Raw genomic sequence first — 11,435 nt, forward strand, 5'->3', positions numbered from 1 at the left:
CTTATTGTCACTAAACTTAAGACAACTTCCCACAAAATGGCCCTTGAAGATCTCAAATGATGGGAAGTAATGCATATCGATTATATTAGAGATCTCCTTTGTAAAAAAAAAATATGGGATTACATATGCCTATGATTTCTAATTTGAAGTTGGCTAAACATGGTTCTGACTACCTTAATGATCTAACGCATATAGATTAGTTGTTGGAGATACTCAATATGCCACAATAACAAGACCAGATCAATTATTCTATTAATAAAGCTTGTCAGTTTCTATTGCAACCTCTAGAAAGCCATCAACTATTCAACTATCTACCCATTACTAGGAAATTGCCCAAATTTACTATTGTGCCCTTTCACTTTTTTTTCCTCCCTTGCAAAAGGTTAATCATGTAATTAACAAATTCAATATTCACCTATGCCAATTGTATCTTTCTTATTGGTCAATTCCAACAACTTTTCCCAAACACCATTTTCATTTGTTTTTCTTTCTCCTCTTCTGATATAAACTTTTTCCTTCTCTCTCTATCTGTTCTCTTTCTCTTTTTCTCTCTTTTTCTCTGAAGCCCTAAAACGCCGCCACCCTTTCTGCCTCTATTATTGGTGACCACCACCCTCCGATGAAAAAATCAAAGCCATTTTCGTACTATCCGTCTCATGGCCTTCCTAATGAACTGGATATAATTTTGTTTCGAACAACCTCGCCGTCGGATACTGTTACTCGCCGTCGACCAGTTGGTTCATCAAACCCCGACCCAACGTCACGCTTTTCACTCAAAACATCAATCTTCTGATTTTTTTTGTTATTGTTTCTTTTTTTCAGGCAGCTTAAGAGAAAACTGAAGACTCAAACTTCTTGCTGAAAGGTGGATTCTCTTGGACCATTTTTCTGTTGTTTGTTGTTTTTTTGAAATAAAAGTTTCTAAAGTTTTTCTGATTAATAACCTGTTGAGTTTTTGTTCAAATCCTATTTAGATTTAGAGATAAGTTTGTATATTATATTATGTTTTGACATCTTCCATTTTCATGGCTATTGCAGAGTTTTTAATTTATGTGTTTCGATATCGTTTCGAAAGTTCAGTTTCAATTAATATAAGTTTCGTTTCTAAAAAGTTATGAGTATGATGTATATTTGGTGGTTAGTTTGATTTGTATAAATTGCTAAAATCTAGATCTTGTGAATCATTTGAGATTTACAAATATGTGTTTTGGCAGGGGAAATTCTATAAAAGCAACAACTATATTGGAAATTACCAGACTTGGTCAAACCTGCAGTTCGAGGCAACAACTCAGTTTCGAAGTTGCTTTCAAGTGGTTAGATATTGTTCTATATATATTTTTATCTACTATTTGTTAATGGACATTTGGTTAACAATTTTTATGTGTGATCAGAATGTAGCCCACAGATTGAGGAGGTTATACAAATTGGTGTGGTTCCGTGATTTGTTGAGTTTTTAATGAGGGAGGATTTTCCACAGCTACGGGTTGTTATCTCCACTGGCTTATTGAATGTAATGAATGTTTACTTCATGTTCAATGTGTTGACTTTGTTAATATTATCAGTTAAGTTTTTAAGTTTTGTGTCTCTTTGTTTTTTATGTCAGTCAAATTTTAAAGTCTTTCACTTTGCATCTCTATGCAGATTGGTATAAGTTATAAAAAATGATTTTCACTATTTGGATATGGCACCTCTTCCATTCAAAGCAAAGCGTTGCATCCTCTGTTTTGTAGAGCTCAAAAAAGTCAAATGTTTCCTACTTTATTTTATGAGGTACATGTTTAAGTTTATCTGTTTGTCTTTTACTAAGAAAAGTATTTTTATTTTGTTTTAGTTGATTCTAGTGGTGCAAAATGAGTAATGCTAATTACTTCTTATTTTACAAATGGTTTGCTAAGACTTGAAGTTCTGCACAATTTTGCCAAGACTTTGTTCTGTTTTGATTCTGCCAAGTTCTTAGTGTTGTTGGTGTTTCTTAATATGTTGTTTTGATTCTGCCACGTTCTTAGTGTTGTTGGTGTTTCTTAATATGTTGTTGTTATTATGATTTGTGTTCTTGGTTTGATTATGTTTTAGTGATTCAACAACATTTCTTGTGATTTCATGTCTTGACTTTCATTTCATGTTGTTTGTTCAATCATTCTTACTATTCTTATTTTTTTATGATCTTTGTTTGAGTTCATTGTTTGAAATATTTGAAAAATCAATGAAACTTCCAGTGACTGCAACCTCATATTTACATGTTTTATTTTCACTATCATGCAATTGATACATTGAAAATAATTAAACAAAATTTGATTGGTATTAATGGACACTTGCAGTATCTTACAAAATTTGATTGGTATTAATGGACACTTGCAGTATCTAATGAATATGAGTTTGGCTGGAACTTCACCATCTAACTTCAGTACTAATGTTAATATTAACCTTGCTCCTAGATTCAAAGAGAGTTTCATATATCTCAATCTGGCAGTTCCATTTGAAGAAGGAGATGATTTTAGTGTTGTTTCATGAGTCTAATTATGTATCTATTTGATATTGGTTAATTGGGTAAAGTGCTTAGTTTTATTTTAAAGTATGGACAATATTTCACTATGTTTAATTGTGTAAGTGCTTAGTTTTATTTTAAAGTATGGACAACATTTCATTTTGTTCAATTGAATTGATAGATTATTCTACAATAATATATGAGTATTAGTTATAATTTTCGTGAAAAACGGCCTGCAATTATATTTGAATTGGTACTAAAATTGAGAATTGGTTTTCTGTTTCTTCTTTTGTGTCTACATATTTGTAATTATTAATATTAATAATATAGGGTAGTAATAAAAATATATATGATGTTAATGTTCCTAATTTTTGGATAAAAGACAAAATTATCAAAGAAAGTTAATGCAACAAGATTCACTATAAAAGTATGTGTGAAGATTAAAAATATATTTATCTCACGTGTCATTAATCGACGATATTTATTTTAGTTTAATAAATTATTATTTTAATTTAAAAGATAAAATCTTTATTTTTATATATTAATTTTTTTTCTCCCTCTCACAATTATATTTTTTTCTTTTTATGTTATGACATTAAAACTTATTCATGTGTTATCACATTAACAAATATTTTGTTATTTTTTATTTCATAATTATTATTTAAAAATTCTAAATTATTATATTTTTTTTAATTATTTATACTATATCATAATTAAATTACCCGTGCGGGAGCACGGGTCTCTTACTAGTTATATAATAGTAAAAAGAGAGATGAGATGTATCAAAGATACTCTGTAATGTAGTCAAATCATTAGCCATCACTACCTTTTCTGATGCAGCAATATGAGTATATTGTAGCTATATCCCATAATCTAATGATGCGTGCCAAAACTAAGTACACGGAGCTAGACATATTTTTTTAAGGAAAAAAGTGACAGGTAAGACCCTTATTGTGTAACATATACCTACTACATATCAATATGTTGTTCTCTCAACTAAGCCTCACTCACCGTTTTAGGTTTCTAGCTCTAAGAGTCAAGCTTAGAATGGTGGCCAAAAGTTTAATCTCATAGATAAATTGCCATGGGTTTGAAGGGGATCTATTAGAGTAAATGTTAGTACCACGGTTTTAGGATTGACACAACTTTGTTAAAATATGGTTTACTACAAAGATGTTATGGAAGATGTTCTAACATGTTGCTCAGGAAAGATGTCCTGGCATATGTTTTAACATGTTATGCCAGAGCATTAGCACATGCTAGCTGTTTTTAAATTTTGACAAATTTAATTTGATTTTGTGATGTTTATTTTGGATATATCTCAGTTTATTTTGCAGGTCAAGAAGATTTAATCTGGAACAATTTTTTTGTATCTTCAGCTATACAAGTTGCCGAAATTGGATGCTAAGACAATTTAGCAAACTTGATATTTGTGTTCCAAGATTTAAGGATATTTATCTACACAATTAGTGCATCAATCAACTTATGGATTAAGAAATATCTGGATGCAAATTTCAAAGCCCATGAACTTCAGAGGTGTATTTAAAGAGAAGACCTGACATAATGTAATTTTAAACTTTCACAATTTTGTAATCCATAATAATGTTACAGGTTTGAGAGTCTCTCATGTAGGTGTTTGTCACCCTTGTATCTTCTGATACTTCTAGTAGACGTTTTGTTCTCACTCAGAAGCCTTTAGGTAATGAGTTGAGTTTCATTCTCACTCTTGAAGCTTTGAAACAAAAGAGTCGAGTTTTGTTTGGAAGAGTGATCTTCTTGTTGAGTTGTTTTTTATACAATTATTGGGAGTGAGACTGTTAGATATCAATGCGGTGATTTAGGTTGCGAGATGTCGACTTCCCAGGTCTAAATGTCGATTTCTAGGCAAAAGTAGCATCGAGTAGTTATTAGGTGAGAAGTTGTTAAAACTTTATGTGTTATTTATCATTTTGCAATTTTAATTAAGTATCAAATTAAGCTTGATGAATTTGTTCAGTAACTAATAAGTATAAAGCAAACTAGTTATATTGTTGTAACAAACTAGAACTAGCTCTATTATGTAAGAATTAATTATTAATCATTAGATTTAAATGGAGGGTTAAGATTAAAACATTCCACTAAACGAGTCACAAGACCCCTTTAAATACTCTCTCACAATTGTTCAACTACACATCCATTCTTGTCATATGGTTGTTGAAATATTTTTATATATTATTTTAATATTTCAATAATTGTTATGTGGGCATATATATTTTAATTATATTAGTTATTTTATTAAATTAAGTGCCTTAAATAGTTAAGTGATCAAATAAAATTAAAAGGTTAATTAGATTTTATTTAGAAATTAATTGTGATTAATCATTTTATTAGATATGGATTCAAATATGAAAGGATGTCAGGATGACCCATTTCAAAATAATGGGAACCCTAATTGGTCATCACCATATTAATAGAATATGATCCTCAATATATTGTGTAACACCCGTATATTTTAATTTTAATTTAATTTGGAAATTGAATTAATATTAGAATTATGTTGATTTATGGAAAATAAAATTAGAAAATAAAAGGTTTAAGGCATTGGGACAATCTATGATGTTAGCAAGAAAGGAGGTGTGAGTTAGTAAAACCTTTTTCTAATTAAAGTTATTTTTTCATAAAACAAGAAAAAAATTGGGAAAGAGGATAGAACGTGAAAGAACAGAGAAGTTGGAACACGAAGAACGTGAAAGAAGAATGGTAGAGGGAGAGACCAATCAAGAACTCTTGGCTAAGGTAAGGGGGGACTCTCCAATTAATCTCTATTATTGTGTTACGAATGATAATGTTGATTAGGGATGTTGTTTAGATCGATGAGTTTCCGTATTCTGATTTTGCTGTTGTGTTCATCCTTAGATTGAAATCCATGAGTGTGAATCCCTAATAGATTGAGTAGAATTAGGTTGTGATGAGTAAAATCGAATATAGGGTCATATACTATTGATGTTAGATGAATCCTATACTGTTAAGAGTGCAAGAATTCTGTTTTAGATACAAAATCGCAGGCTGTAACAGGTGAAATCGCGAGGAAGACGAATGGGTAAGTTGCAGGTTTTGGGAACTTCTGCCCATTCACGTACGGTACGCGTATGGGGGGGTGGTACGCGTATGGTACGCTCCCCGTTACGCACCAAAATGTGCCTTCTGTTGGTACGCGTATGAGGAAGAGTTGGTAACGCGTATAGAATGGTGATACGCGTACGATGTGCGTTTGTGTGGAAATTTGATTCTGCTGATACGCGTACGATACGCGTATGGTGTGTATTTTGTGGAAAATTGGCTCTGTTGGTACGCGTATGATACGCGTGTGGCCAGCGTGAAATGCAGATTTTGCTGCTTGTGAGTTTTGAAAGTTTGATGACGCGTAACTTTTAAACCGTTGGTCTGTTTTGTGTGTCGTTTGGACTATGATGGATTGAATGAAATAATCTGTATGATTGATTGATATATGATTTAATTGAATGATGTTAATGTATATATAAACATGCTTCGATAACAATGATGATGATGATGATGATGACTTGAGTATGAGATGATGTTACTCATAGAATGATGATGATATAAGTATGTTTTATATATGTTTGCATTCATTCATAATCATTTGTTGAGGGCTGAATCCTGATGATGTGGGGATTCAGTGAAGGGCATAGTTCCCATTGTGTGGAATTGTGTTGGCAGGGCCGTATCTTGACGCAGTTAGATTGGTCGGTGGGTATTCCCATTGATGATGTTGGTACCACATGCATTGTGTCAGTTTCATACATATGCATGACTTTTATACCATGAATAATGCATTTTATGTTATGGTTTGATGATTTGTGAATGTGTGATGATGAATCGTCTGAATATGAAATGATTGGGTGAGTGATTGACTATGATATATTGTTGTTTATGATGCAATAACATTTGTTAATTGTGATGAGACTCACCCTTACATGTTGTCATTTTCAGATTGAGGATAGCGACATTTCGACTTGGTGATGATTAGCTCATGAGTCAATATATTAGTTAGCGTCAGGTGTCATGCTCTAATAGATGTAACACTGGGGAACGCAATGTTTTGAGTTTTTTTATCATAACTCTATTTTGTTTAATTTATTTGAGGATTAATGCATTGATGATGCGATGCTAATTTGATGATTTATTTCCGCTGTGTAAACATGAGATTTTGATTTATGAGATATGTTAAGATGTTTCTTGGTGAATGCATGACAGTGATGGATGATGTTTATTTTATTATGAATTGTGATTCCCTTGTTGCATGTTACTCTGATTTAATTTGTTAATTGCCGCGGGGAATTAGAGGGGTGTTACATATTGTACACTAACAGTTTTCCTCTTCTCTCCATCTGAAGAGTATTCAAGATGAGTGTAGCCAAAAGGGAAGATTAGACAATGTACCTTGCTTTTGCATGTCAACTAATTTTATACCTTGGGTCAAGTGGAGTAGATTTAATAAGAACTGGACCTTAGCTATTTGGGTCTTTGGCCAGTCGAAGACACTTGCCCCCAAGGCTTTATCGAGAACTGAGTGGGACAGGTAATCCTTTAGTGGTTTGGGCCGACCTCCAATATGTTGTATGATGCAAGTTGGAACCAAATCGCTTGGAGTCAATTGAAAAAATAGTGGGGAACAAGTGCATAAATGCATTTCAATCAACAAAAACATTTCATCGTCTTCTCCTAACGTGTGGACTGGCGTGACAGGCTAGTGCATGGCACATTTTACAGTGCCTCGAGTTTGGGTGTATCCACAAGGGAAATCTAGCCATTGATCTCATGACTTTTTTCTCTTGTTGTTAAGAATTCTTCACCGGAGTTGCCTATAAGTATGAGGAGTTAAGCATTTGGAAGTTTTTTCAACCCTTGGCATTCAAACTTACAATCACTTTCCCAGAAAAAGTCTTCATTCCCGCTTCCCTAAAAGTATTAATTGAAGCAATCTACAATGCCTTGTTCAAAGTCTTTTCTTCTTCTTCTTCTTCTTCTTCTTCTTCTTCTCCGTTCTATCAATATCTCACGGCCAAGTACCTTCCTTAACTAAGATTTTCTTTCAGGATTTCCTATTTTCTAGACAAGATGAGTGATAATGTTGTTAATCTAGTTAGTGATTCTGATAGCGATACTTATTCTATTTCTTGAATTACAAGTTGTAGAAGTTTGGAATTCAGTAAAAATGGTCCCAACATTTCTAATTATACTTGTTAATGGTGTAAGGCAAGCAAAACCTAAAGATACATGGAATGATGATGATAACAAGAAATTTATTCATGATAAAAAAATCCTGAGATATATTAACATCTTCCTTGGGTATGGATTAATTCTTTAGGGTGTGTCAAATTGACAAACCGCTAAAGAAATGCGAGATACCATCTAAGTCACACATGAAGATATTAATGAAGTTAAAAGATCTAAACTAAACACACACGGACACAAACGCGCGCGCGCGCACACACACACACACACACACACACACTCTCTCTCTAGAATATAAGATATTTATAACACAACTAGGAGAAAGGATACTTGATTTATAAATGAGGTCCACTCATTTAACAAACCACTTGATTATTCTTGGAAAAGCTTTCACAAATGATGAATTAAATCTAAAAAAATTTAGTTCCTTAACAAGAGCATGACATTCGATCACTAGGCCCTCATGGGAAGGCTCCTTCCGTATGAAGATATGCCTCCATAGAAGCACAAGTTGTGGTCTCTGTATCTGTAGGAGTAACATCCTCATCGAAAACATGTACCCCCTCATCACCAACAACTATCTCCTCCACAATAACATGAACCTTTTAAGCCTCAACTAGTATCTCAGCCTCAACAGGTTCCTCCACAGGAACAAGCTCCTCAATAGCAACTGGAACCTCCTCCACCTCCATAGAAACAGACTCCTCCACAGCAACTGGAACATGATCAACCCCCACAGGAGCAGGCTCCTCCATAGTAGCAGAAACTCTAGCAAGTCGGTGTTAGGGTGCGCGGAACAGTCTCTGACCTGCACCTGCTCAGCCATCCATTTCTGGAAATTTAAAAATTACCGATAAAATCTACTAGAATTTTTGGAAAATTCTTCCAGAAATTTTGAAATTTTTATATGGCCTAATTTTTTCCCAAAAATTTTTCGGCATGATTGAAAAATTTCCGGTATGACACTTATTATTTGCAAAGAATTTCCAGTATCATCTTAGAAATTTTAAAATTTTTGATTTCCAACTGCAAATTTATAAAATGGTAAAAAATTTGAATAATATTTGACTTTTCACTTATTTTAGAGGTGCCATATATAACATGGAGTGGCATATAGAATCCTCTTCGTTAATAGTCCCAATTCAAATTAGTAGGACTGTTCAAAAAATTCACGAACTGAACCGAACTGCTAAACTGGACCGAACTGAAGTTAAAATAACCAAACCATTATATTTGGTTAGTGAACCGAACCGCTATTTTATTAACAACAAAATTAAAACTAACCAAACATAAACCAAAACTGAACCATTAATTTTAAAACATCAATATTGAACTATAGTTGAAACCAAAAGTCCAAAACACTGAAACCATCTTTGAAAACCAAAATACCAAAAACTGAACTCAAATTGTTGAAGCCACGTAGAACCCTAAATTCCCAAATTGTTGAAGCCACGTAGAACCCTAAATTCCCAAATTGTTGAAGCTCCAAAGAAGAAGAACCCTAAATTCCCAAATCGTTGAAGTTGTGTTTTCCTCTCTCAGTCGCATTTGCATCTTCATTACCAAATCACAAGCTCCTCACCGCGCCGTCGTTCTGCTCCAGTTCAGCTTTCAGCCATCTCCTCTGTACTGCGTTGATTTTCATCCTTCAAAGGTTCATAACCCAAACTTGAAGGTAATAAAAGGGTTTCTTTCTTTTATGCTTGGATTCTCTTTTATTGGGTTAAGAGTGTATATTTTGTATCATATTTGTGTTTGGGTACTATGATTTTGAAGGTGTTTTTCAACATCCAAACTTGGTTTATTTGTTTGGAGCTGTGAATGTTGCCTTGGTTTGTTCCATTATGATGAATGATTTGAGTTATATTGTTTTCTCATGGATTGATGCAGAGTTTTTGCAGTTTTGTTGAAATAATTCTGTCATGAATCTCGTTAGTGAATTGTATAGAGTATTACGGTTAAATTTGATCTATGTTGCTGATTTTGCTAAGTGGAATAAATTTTGGTTATGTATATTTTTTCGGTTTTGAAGAATCAATAGATATTTTGACAGCATCCTGTATATCTGTAGACTAAATTTGTGTGAGTCTTAAGCTTCATGTAATATATCCTGAAGTCACATATTAGATAGACCATTGTCTTAGATTTTGGTGAGTACCTGTCAAGAGCCAAAACTGAGTAGTGATGTGATAACGTAACCATTACTTGTAATATTGTCTTTAGGAACATTGGAATAGAGTTGTTGGATGGCTTTGCTATCTGTCATCTGCACCTTCCTTTGTTGTGTTGGAAACATTGTTGGATACATAATTGACTCCTCATCAGAAGAATGATCAAGTCCTAATATATGGCATATCTGATGCATCACTTAATTAATAATTGATTGATTGGTGGCAACTAGAGTATGTAGTACTAGATTCTACATACAAAATAATAGGATTTGATGGATTGAAATACATGAACTTTGTATCATTTTTCCCTTTATGTCATAGAAGTTTTCAAATATTTTGTCTTTCACTTAATTAATTCCTTGTACATTCAAGATTCTCTATCTTATGATTGTGTTCTATTTGAGTCAATTGTTTTTGGTTTTCTTACATTAGCCACATATAAACATGTTTTTCTTAGGTTCTGATTGTTATCTACCTATGTCAAACAAATTTTATTATAGCACCTCAGAACTTAAGGTACTGCATATGCATTCTGCCTATATCAAATCAGGATACAGTGATCGGAGAACTTTGCGGACTGACTGTACTTTTTCTTGTATATTCTGAGTTTTTTGTTGTGATTTACTTCAGTAGAACATCTTATTCTTTTCTGTTGAACTATATCTTTCTCTCATGTCATAATTTTTTTCTCTTATATTGAAAAAAAATTAAAATCATTTAGTAATAGGTTAATCCCATCTTCATTTTAGAGTCTGCAATCTAATAATTATGAGGTATTGAAATTATTAAGTAATTTATAGGTACCCATTCAATACAAAATAGATTTGAGACACTTTCTTATATTTACTGATACAAACAGATTTAATAACTCAGAATATATTTATTAGGAGCTTCTCCCCCTTCCCAAATGTTCAAGAGCTTGGTCTCTCCCACTAACCACCTAATAACTCCAAGACAGCCCCTTCTGTCTGGCCCCTTCTGTCTGGCCCCTTTTCCTATTTATTCTTATTACAAGCTCTTATTTGGAATAGTTTATATTTTAGGAAAAGCAGTATTTAGGTGAAGTATAGCATTAGCTTGGTTTCAAATTTTTGTGTATTTTTCTATTTTAGATTTCAAAATTTATGTTCCCTAATGATTGTAAAGGATAAAATAGTAGCCATGTCATAATATAGAGAATATTAAAGACAATAGATATTGAAAGTGTCCATGTGGTATGAGGCAATTGAATAGATAATTGAAAATAAATAATCAATTGAATACTTGTAATTTATTCTTAAATTCAGATACATTTAAGTGCTAATTATTTAAGTGCTAATTTTGGAAGACATGTTGGTTATGGTTATGTTGATATCTTTCTTGTTTGTCATTGTAATTTTGGCTTACATTTTAGTTTATCTAACATGGTTATGGTTATGTGATATCTAACTTCTTGTTGTAATTTTGATTTTGTTTTGTAGAGATAACATCGCCGACATTGGTTAATCTTGATGATGATGAAGACTTTGCAAGTTAAAAGAGTTTCAGAAGACCCTAGTTTAATT

The 11,435-nt window shown here is 32.7% G+C and overlaps 1 long non-coding RNA gene across 6 annotated transcripts; it reads left to right on the plus strand.

Moving 5' to 3' along the window:
- Positions 1 to 460: 460 nt before the first annotated feature.
- LOC131630947 (uncharacterized) lies at positions 461 to 4,727 on the plus strand. Of its 6 annotated transcripts, none has more exons than XR_009292565.1 (5): positions 461 to 865; positions 1,215 to 1,313; positions 1,392 to 1,510; positions 1,642 to 1,770; positions 3,811 to 4,727. It is a non-coding gene; the product is annotated as an uncharacterized LOC131630947 (long non-coding RNA). The 6 variants fall into 6 exon arrangements; XR_009292563.1 differs by lacking the exon at positions 3,811 to 4,727 and adding an exon at positions 2,319 to 3,802; XR_009292562.1 differs by lacking the exon at positions 3,811 to 4,727 and adding an exon at positions 2,359 to 3,801.
- Positions 4,728 to 11,435: the final 6,708 nt, after the last annotated feature.

This window comes from Vicia villosa, linkage group LG1 (assembly GCF_029867415.1).
Source record: "Vicia villosa cultivar HV-30 ecotype Madison, WI linkage group LG1, Vvil1.0, whole genome shotgun sequence".
Taxonomy (NCBI): Eukaryota; Viridiplantae; Streptophyta; class Magnoliopsida; order Fabales; family Fabaceae; genus Vicia; species Vicia villosa.